Source organism: Ambystoma mexicanum, chromosome 6p (assembly GCF_040938575.1).
Source record: "Ambystoma mexicanum isolate Mex_15411 chromosome 6p, UKY_AmexF1_1, whole genome shotgun sequence".
In the NCBI taxonomy this organism is placed as follows: Eukaryota; Metazoa; Chordata; class Amphibia; order Caudata; family Ambystomatidae; genus Ambystoma; species Ambystoma mexicanum.
In genome coordinates, this window is record NC_090935.1 from 1,012,899,803 (window position 1) to 1,012,920,745 (window position 20,943).

Here is a 20,943-nt window from a genome sequence, read left to right on the forward strand (position 1 = left end):
GCATGTAAAACTACATCTTCCATACCATCCACTCCTACTTGGGACATAACCACACCAATCCCTATTTCGCTAGCATCCACCAATAAGAGTCTTTTTCTTGGTGTCGTACATAGCCAATGGTTTCGCCATATCAATTTTTGATTTTATTTCTTCAAACTCCTTTTGACAAGTTCTATCCCAGTCAAATTCAACACCTTTCTTTAGCAGAGCTCTCAAATTTATTGCCCTATCCGCAAAATTTTCAACAAAACGATGGTAAAATTCTATGGTACCTAAAAATTCTGCCTTGTTTTTGTTTGGCACTTGCATTCTTCTTATCCCATCAACCAAAGCCTTCCTGGGTCTAAGACCTCCCTCAGATATTTCATGGCCCAAGTACTCCACCGTACGAGTGCAAAAGACACACTTCTGACCACGTAACGTAATTCCACGCTCTTTGAATATCTTTAGAACCACCTCCACTTTTTCTCTCAATGCCTCTTCAGTTTTCCCACATACTAACACATCGTCTTGGAAACACCAGACATCTTTCACTCCCTTTAGTAATTTGTCCATCACTTTTTGAAACACTGATGAAGCAGATATTAGCCCAAAGGGCATACGACGGAATTGATAAACTCCTTCATACGTAATGAATACAGTAAGTTTTCGCGACTCAGTATCTAAATCTATTTGATGGTATGCACTTGCCATGTCTAGCTTCGCAAAAAACTTAGCGTTACTAATTCGACTCAGTAATTCACCCATATTGGGTAGGGGATGTCGATCAGTTATGACACACTTATTCACTTCTCTTAAGTCTATACACACTCTTAATTCACCACTTGGCTTCCGTAACACCACAACCGGGGAAATCCACTCTACATCCTTGGCTGGTTCAATGATACCTGCCTTTTCCAGTTTCATTAGTTCTTCCTTCACAGCATCACGCATCGTCATAGGTAATGGTCTCAGTTTCGCACACACTGGCTTACTCCCATCTCTCAACGTAATTTTGTGCACCATACCCTTCAGACAACCTACTCCATTACTGAAGACTTTGGGATATTTCGTTATCATATCACTGTTAACATAGCTCCCTCTACTAGGCCCTCCATCATTTCCAATGTTAAGGACTTGTTCTTCACTATTGGGGTCCAGTTTGATGCCCAGACCTCTTTGTTCTTTCCACCCGAGTAAAGTTTCCCCCTTCCTTGTAACATATATTTTGCCATATGTCGTTCTCCCTTTGAAACTGAAATGAGCTATGCAGCACCCCAAAATCTCTATTTTCCCGCCATTGTAGTCCCCAGGGTTTTTATCAGATGGTGTTAAATCTTCCATCCGACCATGTACTATATTCTCATAAGTACCCCTTGACATCAAAGTAATCTTTGAACAAGACTCTGCTACCATTCTTACTTCTTGGCCATTCACCTTAACCCACGCCGCAGGATGTTCACACTCATCATTCTGAGAACATTTCACCATATTAACAGTGACCACCTCACTCTCAGACTCTTCACCCTCTCCTGATGATACAACCTCACATTCCTCAACAAACATGGTCCCTTTAGCCCCAGCTATACAATAGTTTTTACAGCAGTTTTCAAAATGTCCCCACTTCTTGCATATAGAGCAATTTGTTCGTCTGCCAGGACATATCGGTGAAGTTGATAAGTGACGCGCACTCCCACACCTAAAACATAAACGTTCATCTCTTCTGAAATGAGTCATTCCCTCTTAAAAGTTTATTTCTCAGTTTCCTTTTCTCCTTAGTACCCCCCTTCTTAGGGTCACTTATATTTAAAACTTCAATAGGCTGAACAGATTTCGTCTCTTTCGTACCCAATTTCGCCACACACTTCAATGTGTGCTCTATCCTCTTAGCAATAGTTATAACTTCATCTAAATTAGGATCGTCCTTCAACCACACTTCCTCTCGAATTTTATCATTTGAACAATGTAACATGAACTGATCCCTTATATGTTCATCTAATGACCCACCAAATTTGCAATTCAATGACAAGTGTCTCAAAGCTGTAATGTATTCTTCTACTGACTCGCCGTCATGTTGGAATCTCATTCCGAAATGATAAAGTTCCAACACCGTGCTGATCATTGCCTCAAAATGTTTGTCTAATTTAAGTAAAGCATAGTCAAAATCATTACCACCATCTTCCATGTCCAATTCTGCAATATCAGGCAGTGTTTCATAAATTCTTTGCACTTCATAGCCCAAAAAGTGCATTAACATGGATACTTTCCTTTCCGTAGACATACCGTTTCCACATGTCGCCTCAACATAATGCATACATCCCCTTTTCCATGGGCCCCACTTGATCCTAGGGGGGCCTGGGGCAGGCATGAACATTTGTGGCCCAGGGACACCAGACAAAGCCATGTTAGGAGTAACTGTATCAGTATCTTCTATAGCAGTGGTGCTCTTCTTCACTCACGTGACCAAAGTTTTGTTAAATTTACTAATCAACAGCAAACCCTGCCACGTTGTTTCTCACCTGGACCAATAATAGTGTATGTTCGACCTTTTTCTTCAACAGATAGCACGTCGCCGCCTTCCCAAAAGGGCCCTGGGCGGTTGACGAATCTCGTTGCAGCTTCCTGGGGTCAAGGCGTCAGTTCCAACCAATGGAGATTGAAAGGAAAAGAAATTATGATGCTGTCACGTGACCAGGTACGCACTCGCTGTCCATGTATCAAATTTTTCGATCACATGAGCTGGCATTACGACTACAGGAAGAAGGAATTCAGTGAAGCCACCCACTCTTCGCGGCTCAGCAAGATGGTCCACTAGATCCTGTACACGCTTCGTTGAGAGCCGTATCACATCGCACACCGATCCGCACTCGCCATGTTGCGCACACCGCAACAGCCGTGTCCCGATACTTCTTCGACAAATTACCACTGGTTGTGTCGCGACCGGACAACACTCGGGTTTGGCAGCTGCCGGTCTCTGTACCTTTAAGTACCAGGCAGCGGGTACGGCACTGGAGACGACCTATGACGAGCAAACGGCGATCCACTCTTCAAGGACCGCCGCAATCCAATCGTTGGGTAATCTACATGGACTGCAGAGTAGGTCCGCAACGATTCGCTGGGCTGGGGGGGGGTCTCAAAACTGCTTCACCATCAAGGCTTGCCTGGGTTGTTCTTTCAGACTTCTTCAGAATCCCATCCTCGTCGCCAATGTAGTGAGGCAAAACACACCAGGTGAGGATAAACACAGGTTTATTGGGACAAGTATCAGAAATATAGTTGAGACCCCCAACCAGGACAGCATCAGATCTCCAACTGCCGAAATACAATACATAACGAATCCTAAACTCCATAGCAGTGCATTGTGACCTCAACCATGCACAGCCCAATGACTTAACATAAAGAATGCTCATCATCCCCATAGCAACACTTGGCATTCCCCTAGCACAGCAAACCCATATATACCAGTAGACCCATATATACAACAGGTACGATATCCCGGCTGACTGCAGAGAGGTCCTTGCAAAGGCCAGGGCGTCCTCAACTCTCAAGTGCTACGGACATAAGTGGAAGAGGTTTTCTGTCTGGTGCCGTGCACAGAAGATTAACCCTCTACGGATTACGGCCCCTCAAGTGCTGCCGTACCTACTGTCGCTGGCCAAGGCTGGACTGGCTCATGCCTCCATCAAGATGCATCTGGCTGCGATCTCCCGATACACCAGACGCAGGACGGGCGTCCTTGTGGTCCCATCGCCTGGTGAAGGAATTTATGAAGGGACTGTTCCGATCGTTCCCGCCGGTGAAGGCCCCTGCCCCGGCGTGGGAACTCAACGTGGTGCTGACCAGGCTCATGGGGGCGCCATTCGAGCCCCTCCATTCGGCACCGTTGAAGTTCCTGTCGTGGAAGACTGCGTTTCTTGTGGCCATCACCTCCGCACAGCGAGTGGGAGAGATCCAGGCCCTATCCTGCAAGCCTCCATACTTGACTTTTCACGACACGAGGGTGGTGCTGAGGACGCACCCCTCTTTTATGCCCAAGGTGCCGTCGGACTTTCACCTCAACAAGCCCTTGGTGTTACCTGTTTTCTTCCCGTCGCCTTCGTCACCGGCCGAGAGGACTCTGCACTCGCTGGATGTGGCGTTCTTGTCTGGTGTGTCCCTGCTGGACATCTGCAGGGCTGCTACGTGGAGGTCGACGCACACCTTCACGAGATTCTACTTCGTCAACCGGGATTCCAGGGAGGAGTCCAGGGTCGGCCAAGCAGTGCTGCGCAACCTGTTCGCTTAAGGTGAGCCTGGTGAGGAGGTAAGAAATGCTTAATGTTGAGTTTTTGATCTAATGCTTAATGTTGAGCCTTTTCCGCCTCCCGTTGGTTGTGCAGGTCTGTACTGCTATCTATTCTTATATTCATGAGCATGTGAATCCATGCCAGACCCCATGCTGGAGAAGGAACAAGTTACTTACCTGTAACTGTTGTTCTCCAGCATGGGTCTGGCATGGATTCACATGCAAACCCTCCCTCCTACCCCTCTGCGGCTCTTCACTTGGTCATACTGCCACTTTGCGTGCTACCAAATCTGAAGATGGCTGCCAGAGGCGGGGCTTAGGGAGAGGGCAGTCGTTGGCTGGGGCAGTATGACCCCGAGACCAGTGATTGGTTACTACTGAGAAAGACAGATCAGAAACGAAACTGATACTGATTTTTTCTTTACCGAGGATTCCTAGCCTGACGACGGGGAATATTTATGAGCATGTGAATCCATGCCAGACCCATGCTGGAGAACAGCAGTTACAGGTAAGTAACTTGTTCCTTCTCTCCGTTCCTTAGAGACCGAACATGTGTCCTGCAGAATCTGGGTATGACTAATGTATATAGTCACACAATGCCTCCCGATCCCCTTGTTCTTATTAAACTAAGAAAAGAAGTAGATAAGGGGTGATTTTAAAAGGGCTACCAATGCAATACCTATGTTACGTTGCTATGCTTGAAAACTGCGCCCAATCGTCGTCATAGTGGTTTCATAGTGCATATGTGGCTCTATAGGGTTAGGAGTAGGAACAGAATAAGTAAACCTTTTTCCAGGAGATCACTAGTGGATATATTAAATATTTGCCATAAGCGTTCATTACAGTAGATGTGAGGATAGAGGAGTTTACAAAATCTTCCTTGTCTGGCAAGGCTTGGCTGAAAGTGGACCAGTCGGGCTTAGGTGGAGGCTTTCCACACATGAAATGGTTGCTTTCAGATTATGTATAATTTATGGAACTCCAGCACGGACTGGTCACAGGCCTTCCTTTAGTCCAAGGGCACGCACTGAGAGCTTTATATAACTATATATACACCTATACCTAATCAACCTGTTTGTTCACAAATGGGGATGAATGAGAATGGTCGCTATAATTTAAGGAGGATAGGGAGGTTACATCGTGGAAGAATTTGTCAAATATGAATTCGATGATTTAAAAAAAAACAAATTTGGCCGAAAATATATGTGGGGGTGGCTAATTGTCATAATTAAGATAGGGGGAAGTGAGGGAGGGAAGTTGTGGGGGGTCTCCCCCCACATATATTTGCAGCCAAATTGAATTAAAGAAAAATAATTAGTGGAAATTGTATTAGTTTAATTGTTTTCGATGTAATCACATAGAATCATTTAAGATGTACAGATCTACATTTAGCTGTCTCGCCCCATGCCTCTATAACTCACTTGCCCGGTCTGTCAGGGGAAATCCTGTCCTTTTCAGTCGTTAAAAAGAAAATGTATTATTTTTTACTGTGCCTTATGGCTAAGTATGTACACCTTCATCCTAGGGCAGGATCGGGGACCTTACTGATTCCTATGCCATGAGGCAACTACAGTGAACGTGCACTCTACAAGCACCTGAATAGTGGCTACCCAATACACATCAATATGTTTCTCATTCACTAAGATCTGGCATTGGCTTGGTGGCACTCTGCTGAGGTGCGAGGGCCCTTGTCCCTTTGAAGGATACCTTCTTAATGTCTAACTTTATCATGAAGCTCCTATTAATGCTCCCAGTGTTACAGAGGGGAGGGTGCAATATCTGCATGGCTTCAGAAGATTAACATATATCTTTGGATTGTGGTCTTAGTCACTGACATCCTCTGACAATTAGAGTTCTGAGCAACCTGAACTACAAAAGCAACCTTTTAAAATGGCTCACGGGGGGGGGGGGGGGCATTCTTCAGGAAGCAAAGCATCACAGGAAGGAAAAATCATTCAGGAGTTCAGACATACTTTACAAGGATCTAGATGTGAGTTAGGTACAGCATAATGGTTGAAAGGCCCTACATTGAGACACTGTGATAGTGTGACAGATGGGCCTCTTTCACCCACATACTAATCTTGACTTGACTTCAGCATTAACCCCCATTGACAATTGATCTGCCTATTCGTCAAGTAAGTCCCAATTTATTTTTACTCTATTATCCACTTGGCCTTATGTCTAAAACTGGAAACCTCCCTCGTTATGTGCAACATTACATTGCTTCCAAATACAGGTTGTTGAAACGTATTTTGGACCTTCTACTAATCTTTGTTGCTTAATTGTATACGTCCTTGCATTCAGAAGCACTGAACGTTTAAACAAATATCTGAGAGAAAGATTCTGGCGCCATGTTAGTCCAGTTTTAAAATCAAGTAAAATCCAAGTTTGATGCCTTATATAACACCAACAGAGTATTATGCTGAGATGGTAGTTCCATAAGCTTTCAAAGTCCCAGACACCTCTCAATTATATGGTGGTCACAAGATAAATGAGCAACAAAAGAAAACACACACAGAGATGGACATCACTTTTACATGGACAAAGACATGGGATTCTTCAACTTTAAACTCCATTGGCTACAGGAAAAGTATGCCATAATTATAATTGTTCTTTTATAACACGCATTATACCAGAGATTGGTTTCTAAGCATGGGATCGGGATTCGAAACCTGTGTTGCACTGCATTGTCTTGCTTCCAAGACAAACTTGTTCCCCCTGAGCTATCCCCCACTGCCATGAATTCAGTCTTACATGGCCCGTTTATCTTAAGGGTGATACATTGGAAATTAAGCACACATATGCACAAACACTGTGAGACAGTTCTTCCTGCTGAGAAATTACATTTTAAGCATGGCCATGTTGTTCAACCAATGTTTTGTTCTTGACCTGGTAGAAATGTGCTTCTGGTCAAGGTCCGTGCACGATGCACATATCTGAATCCATCCAAGCAGAATATTTTCATTTCATCTATGCACACGAGCTCCCATTTGCCTTGTGTAAATTGAAAAATAACCTTTTCATGTATTGCACTTTAAATTGATTTTTGTAAACCGCTCATGTAGCTGCATTCACCATATTTCCTAAGTCCATGATTTTCCTGATGATATATACGTTAGTTTGATCTGATCTGCTTTGCTTTGCAATAGGCTGGGACATACTAATTAGCATGCATCACTTTGATATCTTAATCATTGACCAAATATGCCCTGTAGTTGCCATATTGGTAGGAAAGGATGTCCATGGTCATTGGTACAGACATACATGTCCTTTAACAAAACAACTGTGTCCTGGTCGGTCTCTTTAGAGTCACTTGGTGCCTTTATACTGTGACCTGTGCTATAGAAATTACCTCAGTTTCATTACTCCCTCTATAGTAAGCTGCCCATTGTTTACATTAGGGGTTACCTCTGTTAATAATAGGACATATATTTTTGTTTGGTAATATGTTGATAATATACCAGTCATATTATCTGATGTTAAAGGACATTTACTTGTACATTTCTGTGAAAAATATATTAGGAACTTGTACTTTTTCTCCATTGGGAGTTCTTTTGTTTGTCCTTGGAAACACTAAATACTGTCCTTACCTGCTGCTGTTCATACGCTCTGGTTTCCACTTCGATATTTCACTGTATAATTAAGTTTGACTGTTCATTCTTTTACGTTGCATATTCTAACTACTGTACAAAATAAATTCACCTAATAATCGCATTGAAAGAAATCCGTCTCTGTTATCCTTCTCAGGATCTTTCTCTCTTCCCACCCAACACTGGGAATAACTTGAAGTTAAATATCTGTCATTGTGTCTTGACTATTATTGCCTGTTTGCCACAAGCTGTGTTTTGTAGTGCAGGCATTTACAACAATACTCCTCTCAGTGTAACCCCTAGAAAGTTCAAAAGTCAGGAAAATGTTTTTTGCTCTGGGATTGGTATCTGTTATTCTGTTGAGCTTCTACTGTAATATACCACAGCAGGATAATGTTAACTCCTGCCAACCACAGAATGCTTCTTTTATGTACACTCACAAAATCGGTTCTGTGCATCTAAGATTACAGCCAGAAGAAAGACCAGGGTAATTCATTCTGTAGTGAGTTGTATTTAGTCTGAGGGTAAGGAGGCTTGCTTCAAGAACCACCAAATCAAGTCCCATTACTCTGCATGAATTTACTCATCCTTCACACTAGAGGACAACCAACGAACCAGATCATTCGTAAGAACTGGCGTTTGTTGTACATTCAGTGTGTGTCGAAAATGTCAACTTCAGTACTACAGTTTACATGAAATAGTTGAACAGTTGTTCTGTGATGTTGGTGGAAGTGGCGGGTGGGGAAAACTACGGACTGTAATGACTAAGCATACATTTTCCTTTTTTAGAAAGTATTGTGTGTGTTTTAGGGTAGCTCATTAAAAAATAAAATGCCCAAGAGATATACTAGGCATTTTAGATTTCTACAGAACAGAGATGTATATAACTTTCAGGAGAACTAATTATAAGAAATGAAGACCTCATTAATTCCACCACTGCTTGTAATGCCTTAAATTGACCCCTCTTGTGTACTAGACCTGCTATATTTTATCCATCCTGCTTTATCTTTTGTCTTTCAGGTCCCAATAAAAAGAAAATAGATGGTGTCATGATCCAGTTCTTGTGGGTTGTGGAAAAATCCTTCTCTTTAAAAACATTATACATAGCCAGAGCATTATATATAAATAGTATTTATGTAGCACTTAACACCTAAGCGCTTCACAACATAAAGGAGTGGTACAAAGTATGCAATGGTAAATAACAAATCAAGTAGAAATGTGTAGTGTCTGGACCCAGGAATGGTAGACAGGATGCAGGGAGTGCACATGAGCCTCCAAGTACAAAAGGTAGGTAAGCATTATTGTAGTTTCAGGTTACTGGTTAGAAGTATGGGAAGAGCATAGGTACAGACATCCTTCTAGTCAAATCTCCCATCCCGAATCCCCAACTGTAATCAGTAGAATCCCGAGGGAGCACCAGGTTCCAATCTGATCAGCATTCCATGGCTTGCATTGCCATATAGAATGCAAGCCTACACCACACATCCCCCTTCATTATGAAGAAGGGTTCAACACAGAGACTCGCACCATACCAGACAGGATCCCTCACCAAGCACACCCAACAACAACCTCCTAGTAACATACCACATTCGCAAACTTCAGAGCGTAATCCACAATCCCGTAACTAACATTGCAGACCAACACATGAACATACCCCCATTTATCCAGGACTGCCACTCCCAGATCTCAAAGTTGCCACCTTCGAGCACAAACCACACCATACCACACTCAGAACCATCACAGCGTTTTTTCCTCTTTCCCCGCCTGCCACACAGGATCTCAGGTCTGCCACACCCGAGCACATTCTGTGGGGTACATTTACCAGCCCTAACAGAAATTCCCTTCACCACGAAACTGCATTTCAACATTTTACCCAGAAACGTCTGTGTTGTGTTCTCCTTGGCACATGTGTGACGAGCGTTGAAAACTGCCACCCCAGAGAATGGTTGCTTTTGTATTTGCTTCAAATCAAGCACAAGAAAATTGCCTGCGCTCAAGACGGCATTGCAATTTGTTCCTCCTTTCATTTTAAACACCACAAAGTTTTACTCCATTAAACACAACCCTGGATGCGCATTTCATCTGATTGCCATGAAGTGAGGCAATACATTTCCAGAACAGCATTGTTTTCACTGATAAAGTACATGCAAAGCAAAGAATTTGTTTTTCAGTCAACACGGCTTTGGGTTTCATTTTTAAATGAACCAGCGCACTCAAATGACTGCAATGGAAAGCAATAGCGTGGCTCTCATGTCTCATGTCCATTACAAAGAAACTCTTTGTAGTATCTCTTTGTGTCCATGAACCCACAGTCTAATGTAAAAGCCCTCCAGAAGGTTAATCAAAAGGAAACTGTGTGCAGCGGAAACCGCATGTGTGAATTTGACATAAAAGAAAAATGAACCCACGTGTAAAACGGTGCTTTTGCAAATCAGGAGAATGCTGTTTGAAAGTGAAATGCAATTACAGTCTGTGCTCGCACGGAAATGGGATTGAATGTGGGAATGGGGGTTTTGCTATAAAATATGGATGATATTTATTCCCCAAAAAACTTGGTTTCTGTGAAAAAAAGAAAAAAAAACAGCTGAACAGGTTTTGGCCCAGGCATGGTCTTCAAGAATGCCCTGCCTCGCATGGAAAAAGAATTACATCCACAAGTGAACCAGCCCACATGGGCACATGAAAGGCCGAAGAGTGTGGAAGTTCACTGCTTCGCCAGACTCACCGGCATCCCTGCAGAAAGGAACAAAGGACACAAGGGGAACTAGTAGCTCACCAAGGGGTGTGATTTCCTTCTACACATTCCCAGCACCAACTGCATGGCTTCAAAGGGGCGTCATAAATGTCCTTTGTGCAGGCTGACCCAGGAGGAGACAATTTGGTGTGGGGGTTTGTAGAACCACCCACACAGTCAGTAATTTAGCCCTTTGACTTTAAAGAACTGTTGTACATTAAGAAATGTTTCCTAGCACCCTGAATAAGCAATAATTCAGTAGTATGCCAGTATTTGTGGGATTTTTGGACAAGCACAATGAGACCCACTGCATGTTTCTAGCACTGGGGGAACCTGAATGGCAGGAAAAATGCATTTTGGGGTGAACTATAAATGGCACAGACAGGAAACTTGGCGAAAAGATGGCAAATATTAGTGGGCATGTGTGTAGCTATTTGCAGAATTGTATTTAATGCTTTCCTTGAAAATAGCGAAATTTTGCCAAAGGGCTATGCAATATCACGCAGAGTTGGAAACCGGACTGTCCAATTCCCTGTGACATATGGAATCTGTATATCTGCTTTTTATGATGGTGACTAATATGGATTTGAAGTTTTGCTCCATAACACATTTTTGTTAAGAAATGCGCTTTGTGAGACAAAGGAAGTCATAAATGCACACAAATAAAATTGTCATTTACCCATAAGCAATCAGCCCAAGGGGGGAGCACGGAAACCCCAGTACCTGGCCTATCCTAAGATAGGAGTAACTCCAGAGTACTTCCCCCAAATTGTAAAATTCTATGTCACTCTGGTTATTTAAGGGAGAGACAGGTAAACACAAGGGATTGTGTTTACCTGTGAGCATATATACAGACATAAAAATGACATTAACAGAATACTATTCTATCTACATACATAACAATGGTTACAGTGCCGCTAAGGCTTAACAGTGGATATACCCATAGGGTGTACATAAAAATAGTAACGGAGGTCAGCAGGGCAAGAGTATGTAAGACAAGGGCGCAGAGCATGGTCAAAAAGCCAAGATTTGGTTTTGGCCTTGAATGTGTTGAATAAGTCTTCAGCTCTGATTGTAGCGGGGAGGGAGTTCCATAGCTTAGAGGCTAGGACAGGGAAGCTAGAGCCCCCCGCTTTTTGAAGTTTAAACCTAGGGATCGATAGACAGTGGGTCTGGGCAGTTCTTAGAGGTCGGGAGGTCGAGTGTCGAGACAGCCGGCTGCAGAGGTAGATAAGGGGCCTTGTTAGCCAGGCATTTGTGTGTGAGGGCAAGTGTTTTTAGTGAAATTCTCTGCTTGACAGGTAGCCACTTTAGGTTGGTTCTGGATTCTGAAATGTGGTTGTGGGGGATGTTTAGGGCAGCTTGAATGGCATTGTTCTGGGTTGTTTGGAGTTTATTCAGGTTCTCTTGGCTGGTACCCAAGTAAAGAGCACTACAATAATCAATTTTGGCCATAATGAGAGTTCTAGCTAGTGTGACACTGTTAGGGGTGGTAAGAAACGGTCTGCAAGCTGCAATAAGTTTGCACGTGTATGCAGAAGCAGATCTGACTGCATTTATTTGTCGAGATAAGGATAGGGTGGCGTCAAGGTAAAAACCTAACATTTTGGTATCTTTCGAGACTCGTATGGTATTGCCGTCTATGGCGAATGACTGATAGGACGGCTCTAGTTTGCTCAGGCGTTGTGCGGTGCCCAGGATAAGGAGCTCTGTCTTGTCGTCATTTAGGCATAACTGGTGTTGGGACATCTAGGCTTGGATGACCAGGTAGACGTCGTTGAGGGCCTTGGTGTCAGCTAGATAATCACCTGTGATGGGAATGAGTATCTGGGTGTCATCCGCATAGTTAGTGTAGGAGACACCCAGATAGTCAAGCACATCAAAGAGTGGTTTCGTGAAAATGTTATAAAGTGTAGGTGACACGCAAGATCCCTGAGGTACGCCGCAGTGAATTGGGGAAGGGTCTGCGGCTGCAGAAGGGGCAAAGACCCTCATGGATCTATTGCTCAAAAAGGATTTGATCCAGGCCGCAGCAGAGGACGAGAAGTTGGCAGCAGAGTGGAGGTGCCTGCATAGGATCTGGTGGTTGACCAAATCAAATGCGGCAGAGAGGTTGAGAAGTAGTAGCATTGTTAGTTTGCCCTTGTCCTTCAATACCTCAATTTGGGTTTTTAGGTCTATTCAGGCAGTTTCCGTCCCGTGTCTGGGACGAAATCTGGATTGTCGTAGACCTAGCAGATTGTTAGATTCTAAGTAATCTTGGATCTGAAGGTATGCTGCGCGGTCTAAAATCTTAAGCAAAAACGGTACCGTGGTGATAGGTCGGAAGTTGGTAGGTATGCTTGGGTCTAGGGATGGTTTTTTGAGCATTGGGATCAGCCAAGCGTCCTTAAGGTTGTCCGGGACAATACCTGTTTTAAAGGAGGAGTTGATGAAGGCCGTAATGAATGGGGCCAAATCATGTGCAGAGTCCTTAATGATGGGAGCTGGGCAAGGGTTGCCTTGGCAGTTGGATGGTTTAATTCTCAGGATGATATTTTCTACCTCGGTAACGGTGAGATGGCAAATGGTTTGGTGTTAGCAGTGTCTAGAGGGAGGGCCCTAGCAGGGGAGAGTGAGCGGTTGTCGAGCTTCAGACTGTCCTGCTTGTCTTTAATTTTAGATTGTAGCGTAGAGATTTTATTTAGTAAGGCTGCTTGAATGTTAGCACACCATTTACTATCTTTCGTGCAAGTGTCTGGGGGAAACTGGAGTTTCTAGCTCTTTTAGGATTCTGAAGAGTTCCTTTGTATTCGAATCAGCTTGCAGAATACGATTGTTAAGAGACTCTTTTTTTTTTGCAGTGATGATAGCATCTTTGTAGATCAGTGAGGCAAGGGTGGCATTTCCAGCAATTTTCAGCACAGCGTTTAACTTTGTAGAGCATTCTTAACTGTGGGGTGAACCATGAATTAAGATGTGCTTGCGGTTTGGCCTTCCTAAGTTTGATGGGTGCTATAGAATCTATGGCCGTGAGCATAATTTGGTTATAGATGTCTGCTAGGGAGGTGGGATCAGAGCAGGTGTTGGTGGCCGCATTGAGGGAAGGAAGTAACAGTGGGAGGAGTTTGTCCTTGGTTATGTCCTTTTTACTTCTAGTATAGAGTGCTGGGGCTATTGGTGTCGGAGTTCACGGGGTTGCTTCAATATTAAAAGTTATGATGTGATGGGCAGACCATAAGCAAGGGGTATTGTCGAGAACCTTGATATTGCAGTTAGAGCCGGCTAACCAGTTAAGGGTCCTGCCTTTAGTATGGGTGGGTTCTTGAATGTACAAGGTGAGGCCGAGGTCAGTTAGAACATTCTCCAGATCTGTTGCCACGGGATCTTTTGGGTCACCAAGACCTAAGTTAAGGTCGCCTAGGATGATTGATTGTGAATTATTTTTAGTTTTGTCAAGGAGGAGAGTGGATATTTCACCGACAAAGGTTGGTGCCGGACCTGGGGGCCTATAGATACGGTGGAGGGTGGCCGTTTGGTTGGGCGTTAGTGATAGTTTGACTGACAATGACTCGGCTGATTTGAGTTTGGAGTCGGATAAAACTCTTAGGTCAAGAGAGGTTTTATGGATGAAGGCCACGCCACCGCCTCTGGATTGGGCAGTGGTACGGTCACATTGCGTGATTTTCCTGTGGAAATGAAAACCAAGGTTCTTGGGTAGCTTTTTCCTTAGATACATTTTATAGAACGGTCAGTCAATGAGGCCTGGTTCCTCTGAGCCACACTGGATGATCCTGGGCATTGCAGTACCCTCTGAATCTCAATAATTCAATGGAAATGGGTGGATCTAGCAAGGAGTGTTACAGTGGTGTGGGCAGTGGTGGGGTTATACAAAGATTCACAGATATTCGAATGGACTCTTACACTCAGAGTTTCTTGCATAGACAATTGTTGATTTGTTTGTCAGCCAGTTATAGAGCCTTAGGGAGCAATATACTAAGTAACCCCTCCAGTAGGATAGGCTATGCTGGGTCTAGCAAGTACAATGCTAAGTAAAGCCAATTTCACTTTACTGCTCTGGGAAACAGTAGTTGATCCCAGAGAAGGTATTTAAACCTTGGGAAATCTGGAAGACTTCCCTGTGGCACTGCACTGAAGGTGTTTTGTGACACAATTGTAAAAGATGATGCCTATGGAGTTGGTTAGACTCCATATCCAAAAAGAAACAAACACAGAAAACAAATAGAATTAAAAGTACAAAGCCCCAAAGTTCAGCAAAAGAGCTGGGGGTCTCTAAAGGAGAGGAATTGGCATATTTTTGAAAATTCTCCAACACCAGGTTCGCAGTATTTATCAGGAACTACAGCACAACCAGGCGTCCAGATAAGGTGCGTACAAGGTCTTTTTTACGCATGTGCATACCAAGCCTTTTTACGCATGAAAATCTTGTAGATACGACAGCTTTACATTTTCCTGTGTACATTTACACACAAGTTGAGAGCAGAGGGCAGTGCAAAGGTCAGGTTACTTGACAGAAACCAGAAGGCTTCTTTTGATTTTGATCTACATGGATGTAATTCAAGCCATTGATAAAAGTCTCTGAAACAGAATGTATTTCTCTGAAGCCTTGTCTGAAACTGCACACTGTGATGAAAGGAATGGTTTCTTTCCATTCAGCTTCAACTATGGTGGGTGTGGAGCAAACGGAAGCACTGTGCATATTTTTTTTCCAGGCATTTTAGGATTGTATAATTAATAAGATGGAAAACTAAGATGCAATTGAGAATTCATATTTTGTAGTGAAAGCAAAGCAGTATGAAATAATTTTGGTGCTGTGTGCATAATCATGCGAGGCGGATAATTTTTACACTTATAATTTAATCTACACTGTAATTATAAAAACAGTGTAAAATTATGATTATGCACTGTCTAGTTTACATCCATTCAATCTTGCAGTCAATGGTACCATTGTAAATGGCCAGTGGGAGCAGAGTCTTTGCTCAAGGGTGAGCATCATTACATCAATCACAGGTTTTCTAGGGTCTCAAATCTTCAGGACTACAATTAAAACATCCAAAACCTGACTCTCCAGGAAATGCAAGCGTTGTTCAAAAACAAACAAATGAAAGTTACATTTGTAATTGAAATAGAAACTTAGCAATAGTGATAATTCAGATAGATATTTAACTTTATGTAGCGTTTCATACATGGTTTGTCCAACATCTAGGCACTGTGATTATAATACCTCAGTCAACACTCAGTTTACCGACCTCTGAAGGATGTTAGCCAATAAGATAGCTGAGCCAGTTGAGCACTGGTTGTTGCAATCTGCATGATCTGTATGTTGTATGTTTGAATCACGGCAAGGCCCAACTCAGCCTTTCATCCTTTCAAGGTTGATAAAGGAGTACGGACTTCGGTTTGATGATAATTCTTATAAATATGTTCTATGTACAGCGATATGCCAAAAGCGCTATATAAATAACCATTTGACCATGAGATTAGGAATAGAATTTAGCATGGAGTATTTGCCTCTCTGCATTGTTGTATCATAACATTGGCATACCATCATGTAGTAATAGCTCCAGGAAATGAGGACTTTCATTAAACATCAAGACAATTTTGCTATCGAACCTCAAAACGCACAATAAAATTCATGCTGATTTTACTGTGTAATTTGCTAGGTTTTTGTGTTTTCAACATTTAAATATATACAAAAGAGATCAAATGGCCAGAACCTAGAGCAATAATTAAAGATGTATTCTGTCACAATGCAGAAAGCTGCCGCACAGTAATGATTTCATACAGTTTTTGCACACGTCGGCAGGTTGTTGCATACATTTTCGAAGCATAAAATAAGCAATGTCGCATAGCAATTTGCTATGCAATTCTGTAGATTTGTTAATTAAATTGACACTTGTGTATCAAATCTCGCTATTTTATTGACCCTGTTCCATGAAAGCACAGCTCAACATGTATGCCTCTCTTGCCCTGAGGGATCTTGCCACCCTCCTTTTGCTGTTTACTGCAAGTTTAAAGGGGCTAATTGAGAAAGAGTGCAGCAGTAATCATCTCCTCCACTCACGTGCTAAAGGCCTGTGTGGGAGTGCTAAGCAAGAATGATTTCTCTTTTTCAAATAATTGCAAACCAGACAAAATTGGGATGATACTTTTATTGAGCTAACTATATCCTGCCTGGAAAAGAATAGTATGTGTTAACTTCACTTTAAAACAATAAATAAATAAATTTAAGACAGTCATGCAATTCCATTCCTAATATTTTAAGTTGTTACGTAATGCAGAATTACAGTATTGCTACTGTAAAACACTGCATTGTCTCCAATATTTACAGGAAAGTTAGTCTATCTAGATATCATGGTGTCAACTATATTTCATTTTGTTTGAGAAGATGAGTCATGTTGCAGACTGATAAGTTTTGAAAAATGTACATGATCACACAGCCAAATGCTTTTGATGTCAAACATGGTCCTGTAACCTGCAGGTTGCATACATCAGTGCATCTGGTGCTCAATCCAAGAACTGATCTCTTACTCCTTAACACTCTACCTTATCACCCTGTTGCTTTATACCAGATAGCCCGAAAGAGGGATGGCCACAAACTACAATATTCCACATAGTTTGCCCAGTTCTCTGCCTGCTACACCATCCACTTTGCTAAGTCTCTGACTTTATTTCCCCTTACATAATGAATGCACAAAGCTAACTAGATGTTTATGCAAAGTAGTGATCAATAGTTCCATCCAGTCTGTATATCTACAGATCTATTGCAATACCATACTCTGTAGTTAGCCACCAGGGCTGGCTTTGCTCTATGATTACAATAGCATCATTTATTAGTACCTATGGGAGAGAGCTGGACAGACTGTTTTCAGAGCCCATGTCTGTGTCCATTCATGCTGCTAATCGTTTACATTTTACAGCCACTCAACTGGAGCTAGCAAAATCTTTTTACCCACTCACATAGTCGAGTAGATTTTATGAAGGGTGAGCACCATTTGCAGGGGATATTTGAAAAAGATTTACATTGTTTGCAGTAAATGTCAAATAAAAGTTTCACTGTGCAAGGCTGACTGACCTCTGTGTGGCAGTAGTCTGGCAAACATAAAGTGGGTTTGTGGTGACATGCACCATTTTACAGAAAGTGCATTTACATTTTGTTAGTTGCCATGGGTTGAGTGCATTTCTCTTAGGTCGAGTAAGTAAACTTAGCTACTTGACCTTCAGGACTAGCAGAATTGTAACAAATGTGCAATCTCTGACTCATTTCACTAATGTCTTACTTCAGCGGTACACAAAACTGCTGTATTGTTGCTCATTTTATGCCTTGGGTATAAATAACTACTGGTAACATTAAAAAATATTAGTACAACATTGCTAATCAAATGAGTTTGCTAATCAAGAACATTTTAATTGGCAAACTCTGCTAATCAAATTTTGAAAACTAATTTATGCCTTGATTTTACTCTTACAAAGGAGAAGTCATTTTTACTGTCTTAAAATCAAATTTACTCTCAAAGTTTAAAAATAGGGAGTAAAATACCCCCACCTCAATATCTTACCTGGAGCATGGAGCACATCCTCTGCATTCTCTCCCCGCATTTTACAAGAGGGGGCGGTCTGGTTGTGCATTCAGGACAGCAAGCCCCCCACTGGGATTTGACCCTTCAAGCAAGGCGTAAGACAAAGGGCTGGTGAGTTTTGGACTGCTCCCTCGCTGCCTGCCCTTACAGACAGACCGGCGCCTGGGCGGGGAGGCCAGGCGACTCCTGCTGAAGATAAAAATCACACAAAGGAATTTCCTGCCCTGGATGTCAGGGGAAGGAACAAGAAATGCAAACACTAAAATCGTGGGGAAAAAAGATAGGGGCCAGCCCGCAGTAACGGTGCACCAAATTAATACAAGGTATCACTGCCACTTAGCCATTGAAGGTGACCTTGTCCCTGTAACATAATTGTTACTGTTTTAATATGAAAGGGAATTCATTGTACCTTCCCCAGCACTCCACATGGGGGTTGGGGGAATGTGCTGGCTTCACAAAATAAAATGTAAAAGAGATACGAAGGTCCTTTCTACCCTTGGTAACTGTAGTTCTCTCGAGGTTAGCAAAAGAAAGTTAAAAGGGGAGCCCCTAGGGCAACCCAGCAACAACAGGCACTGATTGCTAATAAGTTGTTAGAGGATAACTTTAAAAAGACACTATGGAGAGTCAAAATAATGACACCCACAAAAACTTAAAGATTCTGTGAGTGTGGAAAAAGATTCCCACTCACAGAGGTATTAAGGAAAAATCCCAATAGTAAAGCTAAATGTTGTGGGGTTGACCCTAACACCATGTTCCAGATCCCTCAATATGTGGCCAGTGAGGTAACCATATGGGAAGACATGCAATTGCTAGGGATGATGGCGCCCTGCATCTTCCTGCTCCACATGAATGTTTGTGCATGCATCCTATGCAGGAGTGGCTCTTGAACCAATGCTGTCAGGCAATCTGTCCGTGGGATAATTTAGTGGTTCTCTCAATGGCCCTCATTCATTCTCTGCAGTGGTGGTTGAAGGAGAAACTTCTGAAAGGGAAATCCTTCACCAACCCTGCAGGAGAAGACATCACGACAGACTCATCTGTCAGGATGGAGAGTTCACCTCCTACACGGGGCATAGCATGTGATCACAATCGGTAGCTGAGGGCTTCTCAGTACTGCAAAAGTAGCAGATCAGATTCAAAAATAAAAGCAAAAATGTTGGGGGGGGGGTGTTAAGCCACAGACCACACCAGGTAAACTATATGAAAGGTTTGAGTAACCTGTCAAAGATAAGGTACATAGGAAAAGACCCCCAACACATCCAACAACCAAGGCTTAACTGACAAAGCTTAAGCATCAACAAGATAAGGAAATCCACATTCCAGAATAGGTTTACCTCACAGGGCTCATTCTAGAATGAGCCTATCTAACCCAGCTTAGTCTTTTCCTCTTGTAAAACACACTGAATACTTGTCATTTATACAACACACTCCCCTCCTTTATAAAAAAATGGTTTCTTTATTTGCAAAAATAAAACACAAAAACAAAACATATATGGAGATATAACTATTACCAAGGTATAATGTAGATGTATCTCTTTATCTTTGCAACTCTAGACATATTCCAAATTTGACCACTTTCCAACCCCACAGCATTTCTGAAAACTCGCACAACTCTAACAGGGTCAGAATAAAGAGGCTCTCCTTTCTTTGAGACCACAGCTCTTCTTATCCGAACCCAATCTCCAACTTCAACCACGGTTCTTTTTCTTGGATTCTTTTCATTGTTTTTTTTCACCCATTTGTCCTTGCGATCATCCATCCTTCTTCTCACAGCATCCACCACCACATCCGTCTCTCTTGCTCTGCCCAGCCAGGCTGGCGACACCAAAGTGTTCGCCCTTCGGCCTCTCATAAGTTCAAAAGGGCTTACACCTGTTTCAAGACCTGGAGCCATCCGCAATGCGTATAACCTTTCTCTCACAGCCACTCTCCTGTCTAGACCACATGCGTTCGATCCTCGGATAGCTTCCATGAAAACATTGGTTAACCCTTTCGACCATACCATTTCCTTGGGGATAATATAAAGGAGCCCTTTTGTGCCCAATCCCACACTTATCAAGATATTCTAGGATCAACTTCCCCATAAACTGCGGGCCATTATCTGTGAGAATACTCCTGGGTAGGCCTTCCCTCTTACACACATTCCAAAAATTCTATAATACGCTGACATGTCACTTCTCTCATGATCTTGAACTCAGTCCACCTCGAGAGTGTCAACCAGGACAAGGATAAACCTACCTCGACCCGCTCCCATGTCAACCAGCCCGAAAACATCCATCGCTATGTCCTGCCACACTCCCTCAGGTGTATTTGACCTACCCATCGGCTGGGATTCCGCCAATAAATTCTTTCCCGATTTAACGCAATCAGTACATGCACCAACTACTCTTTCAATTTCTCGGTCAATCCCTGGCGACCAGTAATATGCCTTTATCACTTCTTTGGTCTTACACACACCTATATGTCCTTGATGAGCAGATGTTATCAGCCTTTCCCTCAGACATGCGGGAACAACCAATTTGTCCCACCGATACAATAATCCCTCCTTCACTGACAGTTCGATCCTCACTTCCCATAGTGACCTTTCCTCACCACACAGTAATCTTTTCTCAGGCCATTCCTCTTTTACAAAATTTATGATGCGTTTCCACATTTCATCAGATTCCAATACTCTAATCCATTCTTGCTTTTGTATAATGCCTTCCACTGTAGCAAAAACCATATCACTCTCACCACACATTTTGCTACCTCCCTCACTTTCACAGTTTTCCA